The 18,955-nt window shown below is 44.0% G+C and overlaps 1 protein-coding gene across 1 annotated transcript in view; it reads left to right on the forward strand.

Annotated features, from left to right (window-relative positions):
- LOC309551208 (interferon-induced, double-stranded RNA-activated protein kinase-like) overlaps positions 1-18,955 on the forward strand; it is a 311,038-nt gene that overhangs the window by 96,761 nt on the left and 195,322 nt on the right. The window lies entirely within an intron of this gene.

The following is an 18,955-nucleotide window of genomic DNA, read 5'->3' on the forward strand; positions in this document are numbered from 1 at the left end:
ATTTAAAATGACAAGCCCTTTTTTTTTTTTGGTGGCACAGAACATATAAAAGCATGAAAGGTTTATACCTTCTGTATTAAAGTGTATTGTATTTGTACTGTCTACCCTCAAGTTGTAAAGTGCTGCGTAAACTGTCGGCACTATATAAATCCTATATAATTATATTAATAATAATAAGGTTACATTTACGTGGGTGATTGATGCCAGTGGATTCCATGGCTGTTTGCATGTTTTCACACACACGCAGAGGCCAACTGCAGTTAGGCACAGATGTCAGACCCTAGATGCAGAAAGATTGCATTCTTGAATATGTCTTATGTCACTTACGCACCTAATGTCATATTCAAAAAATGATTTTCTTTTTCTTATCATCCATTACGCACATGGATAAATTAAAATTGTAATGCACATACAATAGAATTTGGATTTCCTATACCGTTTTTTTTTTTTTTTTTACAAAAATAGTGTGGTATAATAATATCTACTGATAGATGTGACTTTATTTCATACTTAACAGGTTAAAGTGACACTGGTGCTAAAAAATGTGGTGTTGATTAAAATATTACCTGTAAAGAAGAAAGCAAGGCTTCGTTCACATAGGATAACGTGGTGCCAAACCTTTTGAAAAGAGAGAGGGCCACCTAAGGCCACTTGGTAATTGGTCGCGGACCACAATGAGCAGAGCAAGCAGATGACAGGTCCGTGTCCACTCTGCATATGCAGAGCGGACATAGACACAGCCCACTGTACTCTATAGGCCCTCCCATCCTATCTGCCCGGACGGAAGGGGACGGATTCCCTTCTGTTTCTTTTTAGTGGATCGGATTAGAGGTAGGCGGTTGTAAACACAAGTCCATTTACATCTGCCACTCCATAGAGGTTACTAGAGGGTCTGATTGGGTCTGCCAGAAAAACAGACAGGTAGACCTGATCGGACCAATCGTGTGAAAGGGAGCTAACACTGCTTTTATACTCATGCTCTGCGGCTTACCCGAACTGCGGGTGCAGCGAAGTGCACTTGTGACTTTCTGTGGGTTAGCTGCACTTTGCCATAGACATCTATTATATCCTGCAGTGCACTTTCTGAAAGCGCACCTAATTCGCGGGTGATAACAGAAGTCTATGGCTCAGTGCAGGCATTCCAAATGTGCACTGCAGTTCACCTGCAGATCAGTTTAAAAGCAGCCCAGTAAGCACCGCAGAATAGATATGACCATATATACGCTGTGTGGTTTTAGAATGTAAACTGACCTTTAATAATAATCTTCCATTCAGGAATCTCCCTTGATACAGGTATTGCTGGCTTTTGCTGTCCTAGGCAGAGTGTAATTGGTATCCCTTCACCTGTGACAGGAGCTGGTGCTATACAGGCTTATATGGTTCTGCTCCCTCTGCAGCCGCGTTTCCTCTAGTGCCGCCTCCATTCAGAACACTGATGCTCTGGGATGGCAGGTCAGAAACCCACGATCTGGGCTTGCTGACCCACCATCCCAGAACAGGAGGTCACAGTCCACCTTGGAGGGCTCCGTGGGCCACATGTGGGCGGTGGGCCAGCGATTGGGCACTTCTGCCATATGCCCATGCAGGACTGTGTTTACCTGCATGGGTATGCACAAGTGTTTTGAGTATTTCATTTTTGACAGGGAACAAAGGTTAAAACAGGTGGTGAGGAGGCAATCTAATTCCTCCTAACCCCCTGTCAAATGCCCTCTGAAGAGCGATCGAAATGTGGATCGCTCTTCATAGGGCTTCACAAGTGTAAACAAGCAAGTGTAAAATGCTGGTGTTTTTAAATGTTTTTAGAGAAGGATGTATTGTCTGAAACGCATAGCAGAGGACTTTGGCCTTTATGTCAAGTTCCCAGTAAAAATGGATTTTAAACCTTGTTGCTTATTGCTAAATCCCAAACTGTGTCATAAATGGTACATTATCCCTATTGGACTGTAATTACTCAAAAGGGGAGACTGGATGGGACTTTAACGGTACCAAATTGACTAATGAAAGAAATTGTTGTAAAATGTACACTTTATTGACAAAAATGAAAAATTACCATACATCCACCTTATATAACAACCAATGCATCAGTAAAGCTCTGCATCATATGAAGTTCCTTCCATTAAGGTGTCATTCAGATTGGCAACAAGAGAACCTCAACGTGTTTTAACTCATAAGGAGTCTTCAGCAAGAGGAAAATGATATATTCTAAAATGTAAATACAGTATATGTAAGTGTCCTGTGAATGGAAAACTACAAGGTCTGGCAGCCTTTGCGGTAGTTCATTCTCCCTTTCTATCAGATTGTATCTGCGTGCCCATATTGGATGTATGGGCACACAGATACACTGGCAGATTGCTGGTGCAATGCTTTACAGGCTCCAAAAAGAAAAAAAGCACATTTTTTTCCCTGCAACAATATGTGCATATATTATTTTTTTTCCAAAAAGTGAACTTATCCTTTAAACTTGACAACTGGGCATACACATACACTATATTACCAAAATCATTGGGACACCTGTCCTTACACCCACATGAACTTTATTGGCATCCCAGTCTTAGTCTGTAAGGTTCAATATTGAGTTGGCCCACCCTTTGCAGCTACAACAACTTAAACTCTTCTAGGAAGGCTGTCCACAAGGTAGGAGTGTGTCTATGCAAATGTTTGACTATTCTTCCAGAAGCGCATTTGTTAGGTCAGACACTGATGTGGATGATAAGGCCTGGCTCGCAGTCTGTGCTCTAATTCATCCCAAAGGTGTTCTATCGGGTTGAGGTCAGGACTCTGTGCATGCCAGTCAAGTTCCTATACCCCAAACTCGCTCATCCATGTCTTTATGGACCTTGCTTTGTGTACTGGTGCGCAGTCATGTTGGAACAGGGGTGGCCATCTCCAAACTGTTCCAAGTTGGGAGCATGAAATTGTCCAAAATGTCTTGGTATGCGGACGCCTTACGAGTTCCCTTCACTGGAACTAAGGGGCCAAGCCACAGCCCAATCCCCTGAAAAACAATCCCACACCATAATCCCCCCTCCACCAAATGATTTGGACCAGTGCACAAAGCAAGGTCCAAAAAGACATGGATGAGCGAGTATGGGGTGGAGGAACTTGACCAGCCTGCCTCAACCCAATAGAACACCTTTGGGATGAATAAGAGCAGAGACTGTGAGCCAGGCCTTCTTGTCCATATCAGTGCCTGACCTCACAAATGCGCTTCTGGAAGAATGGTCAAACATTCTCATATACACACTCCTAAACCTTGTGGACAGCCTTCCCAGAAGAGTTGAAGCTGTTATAGCTGCAAATGGGGGGCCAACTCAATATTGAACCCTACGGACTAAGACTGGGATGCCATTAAAGTTCATGTGTGAGTAAAGGCAGGTGTCCTAATACTTTTGGTAATATAGTGTATATAACAATATCCTCAAAACAGTAATTGTATTTTTATTTTTTTATTTTTTTTATCCTTTTTACCTTTTTCAAGTGAGGGTAATATAAGTAAGTATAGAGTTTAGTTTACTGCTATGAAATACATGAACTATAATTATGCTATATGTTACTGTACTATTTACATAGTTATTTGCTTCTTTGAATAATAAAAAATATTATTTTTATTTACATTTAGGGATACAGGTTGAAGTATTTGAGTACATTGGGTTATGCTACTGCCTTCAGGAGGCTGTGTTAACAAAAAAAAAAAGCTGTAAATATTGCACAGTATTTCCTTTCCTACTCTCATTATACCTTCGTTTTTGCTAGTGTCCTCTTAGAGGAGCAAATCATTTCTACTTTTTTTACACGCCATTCTTTTTTCCTAGCAAGATTCTTCAGCTGCTGCAGAGCCACTAGGGCTTATTTTGCAGCTGTACCCAGACCCCATCGTGAAGAAAAAGTGTGGTGAGCCTGAATTGTGCCCTTTAAGGACCAGACTCTATGTTGATTGCCCTTTTAGATACTTTAGACATATTATGTGAGATAGCCACAGAGTGGTTTACAGGTCCTGCGCCATGGTGCACCTGTGTGGTGAAACCTTGTACCTTCACACTCCTACAAGCGTATGCCCACCAGGAGGGTAAAGTCTAGCTGAATAAGGAATGTCCTTTGGATCAGTCCTTACCGGCTCGCCAAGTGTCCTACTTCATGGGCTCAGCGGGTCTTAGGACCACCACTTGGTAATACACCCTTTACTGTGGGAGTCTGCTGTGTTCTTTTTTTTTGCCCTGGTCTGCCCTAAAGGGGATAACACCTTAGATTGCAAGCCAATAGCATAAAAAGGTGAAAGGCCATTTTTAAATTAGCACTGTTTACAAAGCTGCCTGTGTTCCCCTACTGAGTCTGCACAGTTGATTGTCCTGCGCATGTGGGCACAATTTTTCCAGAGCACATGCAGCCCTGCTCAGCCTTTCCTGACAAATTTTGTAACCACACACACATTATGATCCTTCAGGATGTGTGATCAAGGCTCCGTACTGCCTTCGGTGACAAATCGCAAACAGAAATACCCCATCCAGCAACAGATATGTTTTTTTGTGAGTACCCTTGCAAGCAGTCCCTCACATTATACCTAGTATGACAGATCATTATTGCAAAGGTAGTGGTCGTTGGGGCTTTACCAACTCACCATCTGCTAACAGTTGCGGGGGGTCTTGCACTGTACTCCCTAGGGGGCCTGACACTAATAGCCTGGACCACTGTTCTCTACCTGAGTTGCAACACTTCTCAGCCTTCTCTTACCCCTTCAGGTGAACCTCCTTACTCATTTTTTCTAGGGAGATATTTGAAGCTACTATGTCTAAGTTTATGGGAAAAATTGCAGCCATGATAGCTGACTCAGTAAGCAAGGGCTGCAAGCGTACTTTCACACACTCTCATATCTCTGAAGTCCTTGGGGCTGCAGTTGCTTCTGCACAGTGAAAGGAGTATTGTACCATCCTTATTTGGTTGGTACAGGAAGAGTCTCAATTTGCAGACAAAACTCTTTATTGACACAGTCCACACATGCATGCCTGCATCAGCTACAGCTTAAGATATCAGTCTGGGTTCTCTAAAAAGCCCTCAGCCTGTTAAGACCTTTCCAGTGCATTTTCTATTGCAACCAGTCTTGTATAGTGATTGCCCTAACCCAGATAAAGTCTGCCCTCCTCCAAAATGTTTTTCCTAGCAAGATGCTATGGAGGAGGGGTCACTAAAAAAATGTCCTGTGGTGGACCCAGCCATCTCGTCATAACAAGCTTCTAATGGCGCTTTTCCACTGCATGGAACCGAACGGTTCGGCTTGCTTTTGTGCTTTTCCACTGCTGGTACCGCATTGTATAGTGTAGGAACGGTTCGGTACGGTACGGTACGGCGGCGCTTTTCCACTGCATGGAACCGAACGGTACGGCTCTCAAAAACAGTACCTACTCCATTGTGGTTCCAACAGGTACCATACCCGGTACCATATCCCACAATCCTTTGCATGTAGTCACTACTAGCCACTGATTGGTCAGAGAATCCCACCCACCCCGTTGTTATCCCACCCACTTAATTTTAGTACTACTTTAGTGGAAAAGCAAACCATACCGTACTGTACCGAACCGTTCCAACACTGTACCATGCGGTACCAGCAGTGGAAAAGCAAACAGGGCCAAGCAGGGTCGAGTAGAGCCGAGCCGGTACTTGCAGTGGAAAAGTGCCATAACTGTCCATATTAAGCACATCCACGTATTTAAAGACCTAGTGCATAAAAGGCTAGAAGCTCTTTCTAAGGCCCTATTTTCACTTGAAGGTCCTGCTCAGCAACCTGCCATTATGCCTATATCCATATGCCAAACCTTAGCTGTCTGGCCCAAGGTTGTGTCCTGGGATCCTGAATCTTTCCTAAAAATCCTTCTGTCATCTCTCAACTGGAGCTCATGTCAGTACTCTATTGCAGTGTTTCTCAACTCCGGTCCTCAGGGCACACTAACAGGCCAGATTTTAAGTATTACCTTGGGGAGATGCAGACTTGAATACTGCAATCACTGAGCAGCAAATGATATCACCTGTGATGTATTTCAGTTATCTTGCAAACCTGGCCTGTTGGTGTGCCCTGAGGACCGGAGTTGAGAAACACTGCTCTATTGTGTTGACAGGATAGTTGATATTATAAGCCAACTATTCAGAATGGGCCTTCTTTCAATACACATGTGGAGGACCCTTTGGCTTAAATGTTAGTCTACAGAGTATTGGTACAAGATAATCCTCTTGCATATGCCCTTTGATAGGGAATGCCTTTTTGTTAAATCCTTTGACAATTTTAATAAGGAGATCATTGCATTCTCCCTGGCATCCAAGTCCAAAACAAAACCAAGAACCTCCTCAATAATTCCTGGACTCCTAAGTCTTCCGAATCTACTAACAATTCTTCCTTACAATGAGGGGGCACCATTCCTACTTGTCAAAGTGGAGGATTCTGTGTGCTTATGTGGAGATATGGTTCCAGGAGACTTCAGAAAGCTAGAGCATTGGTCTTCCTCTGCCACCCCGCTTAATGCTGTCAAATTTGCAGTGTTCCTACAAAGATTGGTGGACCTCCACCACACTGCTCTTTGGCCTGGTCTCTCTTTCAAGAGGTCATACTAATTCTCCTAGAAAAGGAGACGTTCAATGATTTCTACTCAAACCTGTTCACCTGCCCCATTATCAATCTAAAGCAGGGGTTGGCAACCTTTGTTGAGAGGTGATCACTGGGGTGTTGCAGGCTTTTTTTTTTTTTTTTTTTTTTTAGTTCAGTAGCAAGCCCCCAGAGGTCAGTAGTGGGTGGAGCAGTGTGCAGAGGTCAGTAAGATTTAGGTCAGTAAGATTCAGGGCAGTGTACAGATGTCAGTAGTAGTTAGGGCAGTGTACAGAGGTCAGTAGTAAGTAGGACAGTGTACAGAGGTCAGTAGTAGGTAGGGCAGTGCACAGAGGTCAGTAGTAGGTAGGGCAGTGCACAGAGGTCAGTAGTAGGTAGGGCAGTGCACAGAGGTCAATAGTAGGTAGGGCAGTGTACAAAGGTCAGTAGGATGTAGGGCAGTGTACAGGGGTCATTAGAATTTAGAGCAGTGTACAGAGGTCATTAGTATGATGATCAGTGTACAGAAATCATTAGGGCAGATGACAGGGGTGAGCGGAACAGGAGTCAGCAGGGCTAAGGACAGGGTATCAATAGGGAAAAGGACAGGGAGTCAGCAACTCAGTATAAAGGTCGGAGAGGGGGGGTAAGGAAGGCCCAGTGCAGGGGGGCCAGAAGAGCCCAATACAGGGGTGTCTGAAGGGCACAGTACTGGAGGGTCAGGAGCAGTGGCGGGACTAGGTCAAATTCAGTGCCCAGGGCGAAGTTGGCAAACTGCCCCCCCCTTTACCTGGGAAGAGGGGGCAGGGCTAATAGCAAAATGTATGTAATGTTTGTAATATGCACTGAAATAGTACCAATTGTTGGGGTACACTGCAGCAAACTGAAGGAGGGATAGAAAAATTTCTCAATGTAGGAAATTCTAATATTCAAGAATGGAGCACTAGTCCTGGTTTTGAGAGGCAATTCTTCTCCTTACCTACAGTAGTCATTAACTTTAGCCAACTAAACAAATGCAGGGACCTAAAGTGTTAATCTCCATCTGATTAGTGATGTTCACTACACACTCCTCAGGCTTGGCTGCAGTCTACACTGACATGTCTGGCAGCTGGAGACACATCTAACAAGCACTGATAACTGAAGATATCAGCTCTGGGGCAGTGGAAGATCGAGATACCGATGTCAGCCCCGCATAAATAACGCTGAGCCTGTGCAGAGAACGGTCTGTTATCATGTGAGGAGGGAAGATTTAGAACTTTATTTCCCTGTATTTGTTTTTGGCTACTGTAGGAAAGGAGAAGGGAACTGTTGCGGCTCCAAGTGCGCCCCCTGCCTTTACACAGAGACACTGCGCCCAGGGCAGGTTCCCCTTCCGCCCATGTCTTGTACCGGCCCTGGTCAGGAGAGCACAATACTGGAGGGGAGGGAGTACTGGAGGGTCAAGATGACAAAGTACTGGCACAAGGAAGGCACAATACTGGGGGGGGGAGGGCACAGTACAGGCATGGTACTTGGTGTCAGGAGGGCACACAAATGGGTCAGTAGGGCATGGTACCAGAGGTCAAGTGGACACACAGAGGGATCAGGGGGGCATAGTACTGGGGGTCAGGAGGGCACACAGATGGATAAGGAGGACATGGTACTGGGGGTCAGAAGGGCACACATAGAGGGGTCAGGAGGCCAGGCTACTGGGGGTCAGGAGGGTACATAAGTGGTTTGATGCAGAGCAGCGCAGGAAAGCTCCTGTGGCAGAGCTACCTTTCCTGGTGCGCTGATCCCACCAGTTCTCCTCTCTCGTCACATGATGTCACCAAAAGCACACCTACCCAAATGAACAGGAGAGGAGGTCCACAGGGATCAGCACACTGCTCTCATAGGGACAAGAGCCTGAACTTGTTGATAGGGAAACCTAGGTGGCAGAGGCATTCCCCACCATGCAGCTGCACATGAAACAAGCATCCTGCAGAGAGGGGAATGCCTAAAATTGGCTTTGACTGCTTCCCGGCTTGAGAGCTCAGGCGATAAGGCGATAAGATGCCTGAGCTCATCCCTTCTCTGCACTGCTCTGTGGGGGTGGAAGGAGCACTTGCAGATTGGCAGAGCAGGGACTCAGTCGTGATCTAACTGTCACCTGCCCTTAGGATGACAGATAGATTGTGATCAACAGCTTACTAACCCCCGATCAAAAGGTTCTCAACACCTTACTCTGGGTGCCAAAGTTCAGCTTGGAATCCACAAGATCAGTCATTGATCCCTCTATCTGGGAGACCATCTGGCCTATTTTGACATCAAGGATGCCTTTTTTTCATGTCCTTATCTTTCCAGCACAACAACAATTTCTGCATTTGACTGTGGGCAGGCAACATTACTATTTTGTTGTCCTTCCTATTGGCCTGTTTACTGCACCTCAAGTCTTCAAGCAGCTGTTCTTGCTCTGCTTTCCTCCTAGGATATCCCCATAGTGGGCTATCTGCGAAATATGTTCTGAGGGAACAGTCTGCTCCAGCTCTGTCAGTCGGCCAATGTACTTTGAAATTAGGGCTAGAACCATCCCATCACCTAGAGTATATGGCTCTAAACACATCCCTGTCCAAGGTTTCCTTTCTATGGATAAACTTCTGACTCTTCCTTCTGTGACAAGTTGGGGGTTTTGTAGCTCATTGGTAGTGCCAAACAGTGAGCGTACTCCACTCCAGAAGTGTTTTTTAAGGGCTTTTTCTGCCAAATTTTTTTTTAAACAAAAGAGAAGTTCAGAAATCAATATCTTCCTACGCTGGGGAGTTCTCACCATCAATGCAACAAAACATAGAATTCAGTCTCCCCACTCTTTGTTAGCCCTGTGGCCCAGGCCTTGTGCTTCGGTCCTCCTGATCATCAAATACACAGTCCCAGTGCTCGTGCACACATGCTGTACCTTCGTCAGCCTGGCTTCTTATCCTGCAACTTCCTAGCTGCTCTGTCTCTCATAGACTGTCTTGCTCAGGCTCAGGCCTTTGTATGTCCTGACCGAGACAGTACATTGCAATTGTGCACCTCTCTCTGATCCCTACACACAGTGACCCCTCTCGGGAGGGTGGGGCATTGACCTCTAACTCTGTCTCTAACATGAAGCCAGCACACACTTGTGACATTAGTCTGCTTGTTTCCTGGAAAACTTGGCCCAGACCACCATATTAAACAGTGGCATGGCCTCACCCTGCTAAACCACCTATGTTTGGACTATACAGTCTAGAAACCAACCAACCTTAATATTTAGCATTAGGGTCTTGGGCTTAATGATGTCTTCCTTTGAGGCAGGTCCATATGTGCATCCCTGACATGGTGGGACGTAACGCGTAGGGCGTAGCACCGGAAGTGACGTTACTGGACACGGAATTCCCGTGGCACAGCGGCATAGCGGCTGATAGCAACTATTTTAAATGTGAGTTGATATTATTGTTTTCAATAAATGTGAATTGGGAATTACTACACTATATTGGCCCCTTATTCTCGAGATCCTAAGTCTGTACAAGCCAACCTCAGCGGGATCTAGATAAGGAGAAGCACGCCACCATCCCCCGTATAGAGGAAAAGAGGAGCAGGGACCAGAGCGGATACCCCATCTTATCCATTTAGAAAAGGAGAGGAGGAAAGAGCAGATCCTTATGAGGTCTAGAGGCGCAACACCTGAGGCATTAAGGTGAGCATTTAGCATACCTACAGGTGGGGAGCACCGAAGAGCATGGCAGAATCACATGGTGTATAGGTGGAGGAAAACATTAATGTCATATAGAGAAAAAGAAGACTTGCGGATATTGTTTAAAAGCATTTGGGACATTTAAATATTCATTGTTGATTTGTTTGTAGCCGGCTTATATTCTTTTTTACCGGCGGATACAACCCTACATATATCGAATATATGATTTATATTGAGCACTTTATATACATCACTATAATTTATTGATATTATATTGAGTATATGATAATTATATTTATTGTCACTGAGCACTTTATTGGCACTTCTGTACACTTTACCATTTGAGGATAGAACCACCATAAGCATCTTTATTAATTATTGAATATACCTTATGTTATTGTCACAGAGCACTTTATTGGCACATTTATTGTTATATTCAGGTATAAAATTACCTCAAGCACTTCCAGTATTTCACTGAATAGAATTGGGTTATTGTTTCACATTACCTACTTATTTATATATATGGGTTTTTAATTATTTATTCTGAATATTTACACCATTTTTATTTGGACACAACATGTGGTTTTACTATTTCTATTGATTCACATTATTTATTATCACCAAGATATATGCACATTGTATAATAAATCCCTGAAGCACGGTAATAAAATAGATCACTCACAGTATCAACAGGACAGTAGCTCTTCCACAAACTTGCGGTGCAGACAGAAACACAAACTTCCGGTCACGGCCGTAGACCGGAAGTGACGTCACTCGGCTCCTCCCGACACGTTGCGTCACTCACTCACGTGACTTTCTCAAGGGTATGGGCATAGGGTGATGTTCTCCGGGTTAAGTAGTAAACAGTTGCCATGGGAACCAGACACATCGCTTTAAAAAGCTCAAACCGCCATTTTAATTGCTGAAAACATAGCGATAGGTGTATTGATCCCATGTAATGGACTGTAATGGCAAAAATCCAAAATAATAGTAAAAATCTCAATGAAAAGATGGATCAAATGGAAGTGAGAGAATAGTTGGTATATGAAGTGACATAATAATCAAAATGGGCAAATGTGAATAATAGAGGAATATTATTACCATGGAAACCATATACATAATAAGTCCTAAATATACCATAAAATTTATATCAGCACAGAAATAAATTGCTAATCTCACATAATAATAAAGCACAATATAAATGGCAATGATTTAAATAGATGTTAAACAGATCCCAATACAAATATATCCATAACTGCAAAGAAAATATAAAGTTGATCTTCATATGTAAACAAAGTAGTTATTCCAGAGAAGATAAAATTAATGGGACACTGTAATAAGGAGGACATGAGGAAAAAGGGGGAAGGGAAAGGGATGTAGAATCAAGGGAAAGAAAAGGGGAGGTGGGACTTTAAATGAAACTCGTGCCATTGAGTCTCCATCCCTAATTATATTGAAAAAATAGGAACACATAGTGTTCAAAAAATGTGTGGGACTTTGCATGAGGTGTAACCAGTGTAGCAGAGTGTCCCAGAGAGAGCCAGGAAAAGTCCTGTTCGGGGTTTATACATCACCCAGGCATCTCTCCTATACCTTTAGGGATCTCTGAGCCATGATCCAGTTCAGATCTTCGTCCTCTTCACCAGGCCAATTTAATCTCACCTGAGACAGACAGCAGGGCTCTCTCTCAGCCTGCGAACACAGACAATGTTTGTCTATGAGAGCGGAAGGTCAGTAAAACTACCTGTGTGTGTCTTTGGAAGCTGACAAGCTGTAGGCTTGCTCAGTCTGTGTTAGTTAGTGTAACGCTCCTGCGTTTTATGTATAATGTGGATTTACAGCTGCAGAAATATTCCACTTCAGTAGTCATGTAGAGAAACGCTGAGACACCAATCCCAACTCCCAAGACTCATCATGTGTGGATAGTCTCAATTCAGCAAGTAGATACACACACTCAATAAGATGTTCCTAGAGTGACTTATGTATATAGTAATATAGTGATGATAGGCTGAAGAGACAGTTTGGGTAGAGATGGTAGATGACAGACACTTGAAAGGAATGTTCGTGAAAGTAAGATAGTAGCAGATGGGATGCAGATAGGTTAACAATCATGTATGGTAGCAGATGATAGAGTAGCAGGTGAACATACAGGATAGACCAACCCAGTGCAAGAGCAGATGGTAATAGGCTCAAGAGCTAGCAATCTTAGTTAATGCAGATGTAGTAATAGTCCTTAGTAAGCAGAGCTAGATAGTGTAAGCTTTAGTATGAGGGTTATAGAGGTTTCCCCTGTGGGGTACTTATCACTAGTAGCAATGTAGTAGAGGAGAGGTTCGGCAAGAGCGGATGATCCGGTAGCGGGATACAGGGATCAGCAGCGTGGTTCCGATAGCGAGGTATGCTTGCAAGCATGAGAGCTTCAAGGCAGATTATGCGGCGTTGAACGAACATGTGAGTGAGACCGCCGGAGGTTGAAATAGCCACTCCAGCGGCGCTCAGTGATGACAGCATCCGTCTTAAATGTGTATGCGCACCTTACCAAAAGAGAATGGTGGGGCGCATACACTTAGGAAAAGTGGAATTAGGGTACCAAAGGTACCAGAACATTACAGTACCCCCCCCCCCTTAAGGCCGGCTCCTGAAGGCCTCTGGAGCTGGTTTGTCTGGGTACTTCGCATGAAAATTGCGGATTAATCTAGAGGCAGGTATGTCAGAGGTGTTTAGCCAGGTGTCGTCTTGGGGCCCATAGTTCTTCCATCGAACTAAGTATTGAAGTTTTCTTCTGTGGATACGAGAATCCAGAATCTCTTTTATTTCATATTCTTCTCCACCTTCGACTTGTACAGGAGGAGGAAGTGGGATAGTAGGCCTTATTCCTTGGTCAGGAACATGGGGCTTCAGTAGCGACACATGGAAAATGGGATGTATTTTGAGGTCTATTGGAAATGTAAGCTGTACTGCAGCTTTTCCAATAAGTTTCTTGATTGGGAAAGGTCCCAAGAACAGAGGTCCAAGCTTTTTGCTAGGGATTTTCAGTCTTAAATTTTTTGTTGAGAGCCAAACGAGGTCCCCAATAGCATACTGAGGAGAAGGTCTTCTGCGAAGATCATAGTACTTCTTTTGTTGACTATGAGCGTGTGCAATGGTAGTATTAAGCAAACCCAGAGAGTCCTTTATTTGGGTAAGATAGTCTGAGGCTACTGGGTTATTTGAAGGAAGGATGCGTGGTGGAAGAATAGAGGGATGAAACCCATAGTTCAAGTAGAACGGACTCTGCTTGGTCGTACTGTGGGTTGCGTTGTTGTAGGCAAATTCTGCCAGAGGGAGAAGATCCACCCAATCATCCTGTTGGTAAGAAGTGTAACAACGTAAATATTGCTCGATGCATTGGTTGACTCTTTCAGTCTGTCCGTTGGTCTGCGGATGGTAAGGAGAAGTGAGCTTCCGCTCAATTCGTAGTATGTGACATAGTTCTTGCCAGAACTTGGAAATAAATTGCGATCCACGGTCAGACAGAAGAGTTTTTGGGATACCATGTAACTTAAAGACATGTTTCATCAGGAGTTCTGCCGTTTGTTTGGACGAAGGTAGTCTGCGAATAGCAATGAAATGTGCCATCTTTGTCAGATGGTCCACTGACACCAAGATGGTATTAAATCCTTTGGAAGGAGGTAGTTCTACTATAAAGTCCAAGGACACAACTTCCCATGGAGTTTGGGGTATTGCTAGACTGCATAGTAGACCGGATGGTCTCGTAGTGTCAATTTTGGACCTGGCACAGACATTGCATGAAGAGACAAATTTTTGTATAGATGTTTTCATGTCAGGCCACCAGAATTGTCTGGTAATCAGATTAAGAGTCTTTGTCATACCCATATGTCCTGCCATAGGCACATCATGCGATAATTCCAAGATCTTGGTGCGCATGGTAGGTGGTATGTAAAGTTTGTCGTTGTAGTAGAGGAAGCCTTCTGCATCGGTATTTAGTTGTGGTGGGGGTGAATCCAAACTTATACCATGCAAAACCTCTTCCTTCAAGGAACGGACAACTCCAATAATACGCTTGTGAGGTATTATAGGAACGGAAGGGATTTCAAAGTAGTTTTCTTCAGTTAGTCGTGATAGTGCATCCGCCTTTTTGTTCTTATCTGCAGGTGTGTAGGTCACTAGGAAGTTAAACCTTAGAAAGAATAGTGACCATCGTACCTGTCGGTGAGAGAGAGTTTTGTTAGTCTGAAGATATTGAAGATTTTTATGGTCCATGTATATAAGTATTGGTAATCGGGAGCCTTCGAGTAGATGTCGCCAATTCTCCAGAGCCAATTTTATAGCAAGCAGTTCTTTTTCACCCATGGGGTAATTTACCTCTGGACTGCTTAAGGATTTAGAAAAGAATTCGACTGGATGAAGTGGTGAAGTGTTAGTTGGTCGTTGGGAGAGTATTGCTCCTACTGCCATGTTTGACGCATCTACCTCCAGAATGTATTGGAGGGATGGGTCTGGATGGCGTAGTATGGGAGCAGAAGTAAACCTTGTCTTTAACAGGTGAAAAGCTTTATTTGTTTCATCTGACCATTTGAATGGTCTCTTAATGCTAGTGAGCTGTGTGAGGGGTCTCACAATGGCAGAGAAGTTTCTGATGAACTTCCTGTAGAAATTAGAAAATCCAAGGAATCGCTGTAGCGCCTTGCGGGTGGTTGGTGTAGGCCAATCCTGAATGCAGGATATCTTACTCATGTCCATCTTGATTCCTGTTTTGGATATGATGTAGCCTAGAAACAGTACCTCTTCTTTATGAAACAAGCATTTTTTCAGTTTCACGTATAGGTTGTGTGCAAGCAATCTCGATAATACTAGTCTTACATGTCTTATGTGTTCAGACAAGGATCGTGAATATATAAGTATATCGTCCAGATATACCACAACACAGACATCTAGTAAGTCTCTGAAAATATCGTTTATAAATCGTTGAAAGGCTGCAGGGGCGTTGCATAGCCCGAATGGCATTACAAGACATTCGAACAATCCGTATCTGGTTCTGAATGCAGTCTTCCACTCGTGTCCATCACGGATTCGAATGAGATTGTATGCCCCTTTCAGGTCCAATTTTGAAAAATAGGTAGCTCCACGCACCTGCTCAATGAGCTCAGGGATAAGCGGTAGAAGATAGCGATCTTTTATTGTAATAGCATTCAATTGCCTATAGTCGATGATAGGCCTGAGACTTGAGTCCTTATTGCGGACAAAAAAGAGTCCTGCTGCTGTGGAAGAAGTGGAAGGTCTAATAAAACCTTTTTTCAAATTCTCATCCAAATATTCTTTGAGATGGGAAAGTTCATCCTGCGAAAGAGGATAAACATGACCGAACGGCAATTTGCTATTTGGGAGTAGATCAATACTACAATCATAGTCTCGATGGGGAGGTAGTGCTTGAGCATTTTTCTCAAGAAAAACCTCAGAGAGATCCTGATAACATAGTGGTGCAATCTCATCTGTCACCACAGACAGGATCTTCCCGGAAGACGGGAGGTTACACGTACCCTCGCAATAGCAAGAGAGGAAGGCCAGGGTCCGTTCCTTCCAATCTATGGTTGGTTGATGTGTGTGTAACCAGGGAAGTCCCAAAACAATGGGAAAGTGGGGTGAAGTTATTAGATCGAAGGTAGTGGTCTCCATATGAGACCCGTTAGTAGTGACTAGGAGAGCCTGTGTCTGATCAGTGATCGGACCAGAGGATAAAAGAACACCGTTAATAAGACTCACTGAGACAGGTTTAGGTTTAGAAATAATAGGGACTTTATTTAAAGCAGCAAAACGTATGTCAATATAATTTCCACAAGATCCTGTGTCAATCATGGCCTTAGTAGTAATCCTGTTCTGGTCCCACTGTAATGTTAAGCAAACAAAAAGGTAAGGGTTAGTAATTGAAGTTGTCAATCCCCCTAGGAGGACATGTGAACACTCACCCTTCTTTTTGTAGACTAGGGGACAGACGTTTATCTTGTGATCCGGGGATGCACAGTACAAGCAGAGATTACCAGATCGTCTTCTGGTTCTTTCCATAGTTGATAGAGGTGGGCGTATGGTTCCTACTTCCATAGGAGTGGGGTCATCGGCCGAAATCCGAGAAGAACTGGATAATGGCATTCCCATTTTTTCAGCCTTTCTTTCTCGTAGTCTTCTATCTATTTTCCTTATGAGACGTTACCACCTACCAGCTGTCCTGTTACTATTGCTTGGAGCCATACAGGGGAATTTCTTTCTCTGAACCACGCTTGTTGTAACCTGCTTGGAGGTGAGCGGCCATTGCATACACTGTGGGATTTGGTGCACATCGGTGACATAGTCGGATTTGAGAGCACCTCACGTGTTCAGATCACCATTGTTTGTTAATATTTGCACGTTTGCACATGAACTTTTTTTATATATGATCTTTTATATTTATGTGCAGTATCACCTTTTTTTCCACCATCAGCACTTTATACAGAGTATTGGAATTTTGATGTATTATTGATACTCTCATAACATTTACATTATATATTTATTCACAAATCTTTTCACATTAGCACTTTACATGGACTTTTATGCATTTATTTGAATAGTGTCTTATATTCACGATTCTTAAGCACAGCACTTATTTTGCATGTATTTCTGATTTTGCACAATTTTGCACAGTTTAATATTATCTTTATGATTTATTTATGAGATATTATTACTTATTTTTTATCCACTTTAAATTTTGCGTCAATTTATTTATTTTATTTATCACAGGGTTCGTACGGTCCTTGAAAACCTGGAAAGTTTTGGAATTTGGAGATGACACTTTCCAGGCCTGGAAAGGTCATGGAAACTTAGGATTCCACTAAGGTTTTGGAAAAGTAATAGAAATATATACTGGGGAGCAGCGGGGAGCAGATGCTTAAAGTTTAATTTATTATTTTATTCAGTAATGTTTAATAAATTGCCAGTGCCACATACTATTTGCCTTCCGGGTCCGCGGTATGCCCGTGCGCTGTCACTGGCCAGCAGCAGCCGAGTAGATGTTCGTGAACCAATCACTGGCAGCGGGGAGGGCCGGCCGCGGTTTGCCTGGATGTGACTGGCCAGCAGCAGCAAACCAATCACAGGCAGCGGAAGCGTCACTGGAGGGCGGGCCGGCCGCATGAACGTGATGATGACGCAGAAGGGGGCGGTAACCGTTTCGGTTACCGCACCCCCGCGTCATCACATTCATGCGGCCGGCCCGCCCTCCAGTGACGCTTCCGCTGCCTGTGATTGGTTTGCTGCTGCTGGCCAGTCACATCCAGACAAACCGCGGCCGGCCCTCCCCGCTGCCAGTGATTGGTTCACAATCATCTCCTCGGCTGCTGCTGGCCAGTGACTGACAGTAGGGCAAACTGCGGACCCGGAAGGACACCTACCTGTACCAGTCCTATACGCGGAATGTAAAAAAATAAATGTCAATAAATTATTAAGCATCCAATCCTGAGTCGCCTTTCTGTGAACTCTTTTCTGCCTGTTTGTGGGACTGTTAGGTTCGGCCTAAGAGTTGTAAGCGCCGCATTTTGTGCCATCCATATCACAGTGTCCAGCTGCACCTTCATGACTGCCTGAACTGCTTTATTTCGGCAAGCAGGAGCAACCATTACTGTTCTTTCTCCAAGAGTAAGTGCCGCATTTGTGCACCATCAGATCTGTGCCATCCATACCAGTCTGCCTGCACCTCATGGCTGTGGCTTGGGCCTAAAAGATTACTGTGCTGCATTTTGTGCATCTGACTGTCTGTGCCATCCATACCAGTCCGCCTGCACCTCATGACTGTGGCTTGGGCCTAAAAGATTTATGTGCTGCATTTTGTGCATCTGACTGTCTGTGCCATCCATACCAGTCCGCCTGCACCTCATGACTGTGGCTTGGGCCTAAAAAGATTAAGTGCTGCATTTTGTGTCATCCATACCAGTCCGTTCAGTGTTACAGCAATGCCAGGGAAATGCAGCTTTAAAAATGTTTGGCTTCATGACGAAAAGTATGAGAGGTGGCTGGAGAAAGATCAGGACCCGGGACGTGCTAAATGTACAGTGTGTCGTAAAACGTTTGACATTTCGAACATGGGAGAGGCAGCGCTGTCTAGCCACGCTAAAGGTGCAAAGCACCAGTCTGCAGCTGCGTGCTCGACAGCTTCCAATCCGATCGCTGGCTTTTTCACCCATGTGCCTGACGTGACACCGGCTCACAGCTGCGGCAGCAGTGCTTCCATCTCATCTACTGTAAAACAAGGGACCATTTTGAGTCACGCTGTATCCAGAAACAAAACTCTAACTGCAGAGGTACTGTGGGCTCTAAAGGTGGCTAATTCACACTATTCATACAAGTCTTGTGAAGACACAGGCCAGCTTTTCCAGACTATATTCCCAGACAGCAAGAAAGCGGCCAGCTTTGCATGCGGCAAACATAAGTGCTCATATTTATGCACTTTTGGACTGGCTCCTTTTTTTAAGAAACTGACTTTGACAAATGTATCGAAGCAAAGCGTCTATGTTATGCTCTTTGATGAAAGTCTCAATCACTATTTACAGTCTAAACAGTTAGACATGCATGTCAGGCTGTGGAACGGTTCCGAGGTGAAAACTAAATGCATCGGCTCAGAGTTCATGGGCCATTCATCAGCTCAAGACATTGCTGAAAAAATGAATAACTTGCTCTCAGAGATC

The sequence above is a fragment of the Pelophylax lessonae genome, assembly GCF_965119305.1.
Source record: "Pelophylax lessonae genome assembly, chromosome: 3".
NCBI classification, from domain to species: domain Eukaryota; kingdom Metazoa; phylum Chordata; class Amphibia; order Anura; family Ranidae; genus Pelophylax; species Pelophylax lessonae.